Source organism: Pongo pygmaeus, chromosome 1 (genome assembly GCF_028885625.2).
Source record: "Pongo pygmaeus isolate AG05252 chromosome 1, NHGRI_mPonPyg2-v2.0_pri, whole genome shotgun sequence".
NCBI classification, from domain to species: Eukaryota; Metazoa; Chordata; class Mammalia; order Primates; family Hominidae; genus Pongo; species Pongo pygmaeus.
Window position 1 is genome coordinate 19,276,273 of NC_072373.2, and position 4,066 is coordinate 19,280,338.

Here is a 4,066-nt window from a genome sequence, read left to right on the forward strand (position 1 = left end):
ATATAAAATCCAAGTCTCTCTGCAGGACCAAGAGGCTATTCATGACCTGAACAAGAAGAAAAGACAGGAGACCCCATGATACCCAAACCAGGCAGTCAACTTTTGGTCCAAGTTGTCTAGAAACAAAATCAAGAGTCTACAGAGTTTGGTTTTGTTTTTTAAATAAAGGAGATAAGTAAGATATAGAAAATCCATAACAACCAGGGGACAAGCCTGGGCCTTGGAAGAATGCAGGAATGAGTGGGGCACAGAGGTTATTGGGGCAGACTCAGCGTATGTGAGTATGTGGCTGTTTTCCTCCAAAGTATCTGCTCCAATGGCTCATATTCTCCCATTGGGGTTGCTCCTTTGAATTCAATGGCTTTTTCCTGGAATGTCTTCTATTGCCTTGTATCTGTGTAACACAGCCCTCTTGCACTGTGTGTTTAATAAATATGTACTCTTTGAATGAAATGATGGTTGTGTCTCCTGGAATTAGATGTTATAGTAACATAATTGTATCCAACAAGAAACTAACCTGGATGAATTTACACTAGAAATCAGAGAGCAAGCAAGCAGTAGGACGAAGATCATAGAACTTTTATGGGGGCAGGGGTGGGTTGGGGTAAAGAGTAGGAAGATCCACAACAAGGTGGGATTCTAGGGAACAAGTTTAGTACTGGAGGCCTTGCCTGGTCTCATTTCACCCTACGCTCACCAGCACACCAAGGACAGCAAGACCATGGGGCATCTTCTCCCTGCTCCAGTCACACTGGCTTGATGGTTCCAGGAGCCTACCAGGCTGCTCGATCCTCTGGATCTTTGAACATGGCACCTCCAGCGTTAGGAGAGCTCTTCAACCTTGCTAGGACTCTTGGTGACATCCTCTCCTCCTTGAAGACTCAGCCTAGAGAGCATCTCCTTGGGGAAGGCAATGGTCAGGGAAGGGTTTTCCATTGGTTTCTTTCAAAGAACGACTCATACGTTATAATTGTCATGTCAGCTGTGGCTCCCTACAAAACAAAGTGATGCAAGGATCTAGTGCCAGTGCTTTATTCGGGAGGTCTGACCTGTGTGGTAGGGAGGGAGGAGTCGCTGTGCACGGTGATGGGCTGCTCTGCTGGCTCCTGCTTCCTCATGTGCTTCGAGGGACACAGCTGGTCACCGGGCAGGAGCGTCCACTTGCCACCTGGCACAGCTTGGACAGGATTCCCTGAGATGACTGCAGAGAACAATCACAGGGAAGCAGAGGGCATGTGTCTCCTCTCCTGCTCTCCTTCACTCCCTGGGTTTTGTTATCTCACCCCTTGGAAGTCAGATGTCAAGATCAACATGGTGGCATTTTAACTAAAGTCTGGAAATGTCTACAGGAGACATCCACTCAGAGCACATGGCTGGCTGGCAGCCAGAGGACAGAGACCCACATTCTCAGGACAGGTGAAAGGTCAGCCCCAGGAGCAGAACTGCATGGGCCTAAGAGGGTCCAGCTGGCCATGGCGGTGGCAGAGGTGAAGCAAGCTGCAGAAGGCCCAGGAGATGCTGGTGCCAAGAGTTGTGAAGATACTTCTGACACGGCAGTTCCTACATGGATCATGTCTACTGGTCACCCATTGGACCAGAAGCATCCTGGAGGTAGAGACCTTGCCTGCCTGATTTAATAATGTGCCCGCAGGCCCAGGAGAGCATCTGGCACAAAGTAGGTGTTGAACACTTGCCTTGATGCACCAAGCTCATATGTGAAAAATGCTGCTAAGCTTCCCCCAGTGTCACTGAGTAAATTGCTCATGCCTCGTGTTCCCCAAGTGATTTGGTTCACCTTTTTCTGCACAACAAGTTGGCAGCTGGGCTGTGAAGACCCCGAGGGTGCAGAGCATTTCTTTCCACCTTTGTTTTCTTAGTTCCTAGTTCAGCACCTGGCATATAGTAGATACTCCACAAATATTTGTTGAAATTCATGCAGGATTGAGGTATGGATGCAACCCGAAGAAGTGGGGGACTGGACTGCAATTATCTTTTTGCTGGGCTCACATGACTTGCAAGACACTTTCCTGTGCTGCTTGTTAAGAAATATGTACAACGTACAATGTCGTGCTCCTAGCTATTTGAAACCATTTATTAACTATAGTCATCTGACGGTGGTATAGGACACCAGAACTTATTTCTCCTATCTAGCTATAATTTTGTATGTTCCCCAAGCAAAGAAATGATAACTGTTTTAGGTGATGGATATGCTAATTATCCTGATCTATCACTATACATTGAATGTATTGAAACATCACTATGTACTTCATGAATATGTACAATTATTATTTGTCAGTTAAACCAAAACAGCATGGTACTGGTACAAAAACAGGCACACAGACCAATGGAATAGAATAGAGAGCCCAGAAATAAGGCCACACACCTACAACCATCTGATCTTTGATAAAGCTGACAAAGACAAGCAATGGAGAAAAGACTCCCTATTCAATAAATGGTGCTGGGATAACTGGCTAGCCATATGCGGAAGATTGGAGCTGGACCCTTCCTTACACCATATAAGAAAATCAACTCAAGATGGATTAAAGATTTAAATGTAAAATCCAAAACTATAAAAACCCTGAAAGACAACCTAGGCAATACCTTTCATGCACGTCCGTGTGAAAAGACCACCAAACAGGATTTGTGTGAGCAACATGGCTGTTTATTTCACCTGGGTGCAGGAGGGCTGAGTCTGAAAAGAGAGTCAGTGAAGGGAGACGGGGTGGGGCCGTTTTATAGGATTTGGGTAGGTAAAGGAAAAAGGGGGGTTGTTCTCTGGCGGGCAGAGTGGGGGTCACAAGGTGCTCAGTGGGGGAGCTTTTGAGCCAGGATGAGCCAGGAGAAGGAATTTCACCATATAATGTCATCAGTTAAGGCAGGAACTGGCCATTTCACTTCTTTTGTGGTGGAATGTCATCAGTTAAGGCAGGAACCAGCGATCTGGATGTGTATGTGCAGGTCACAGGGGATATGATGGCTTAGCTTGGGCTCAGAGGCCTGACATTCCTGTCTTCTTATATTAATAAGAAAAATAAAATGAAATGGTGGTAAAGTGTTGGGACATCGAAAATTTTGGGGGATGGTATGGAGAGAGAATGGGCGATGTTTCTCAGGGCTGCTTCGAGCGGGATTAGTGGCACATGGGAACCTAGAGTGGGAGAGATTAAGCTGAAGGAAGATTTTGTGGTAAGGGGTGATATTGTGGGGTTGTTAGAAGAAACATTTGTCATTTAGAATTATTGGTGATGGCCTGGATACAGTTTTGTATGAATTGAAAAACTAAATGGAATAAGAGAAGGAGAAAAACAGGTATTAAAGGTCTAAGAATTGGGAGGACCCAGGACATCTAATTAGAGAGTGCCTAAGGAGATTCAGCATAGTCCTGCCAGCAAAGATTTTTTATTTACTTCAAGAGTTAAGAGTGGCAGTTTGGGGATAGCACCAGGAGATATCAGCTGTGATGGCCTGGAGAAACAGTGTAAACCGGCAGTCTAAACAAGAGCAGGGCATATATGAGTAGTTGATAAGGTGAATAGGAGTATGACTAGTCAGAAGATAGCAGGGATGACAAGTGTTTTGGGGGCACAGTCTAAGTTGGTCTGGTGTCTGGAATGAGACTGGGGCCTAATAAAAAGGAGCATCCATACAGGAGTTCAAATGGGCTGTATTTTGTAGCATTCTGAGGACAGGTCTGACTTCTGAGGAGGGAAAGTGGTAAAAGTATTGTCCAGTCCTTTTTAAGTTGGTGGCTGAGCTTGGTGAGGTGTGTTTTTAAAAGACCTTTAGTCCGTTCTGCTTTTCCTGAAGACAGAGGACTGTAAGGGATATAAAAGTTTCACTGAATACTAAGAGCCTGAAAAACTGCTTGGCTGATTTGACTAATAAAGGCTGGTCTGTTATCAGACTGTATAGAGGTGGGAAGGCTAAACTGAGGAATTATGTCTGACAGAAGGGAAGAAATGACAAGGCTAAACTGAAGAATTATGTCTGACAGAAGGGAAGAAATGACTGCGGTGGACTTCTCAGATCCTGTAGGAAAGGACTCTACCTATCCAGTGAAAGTGTC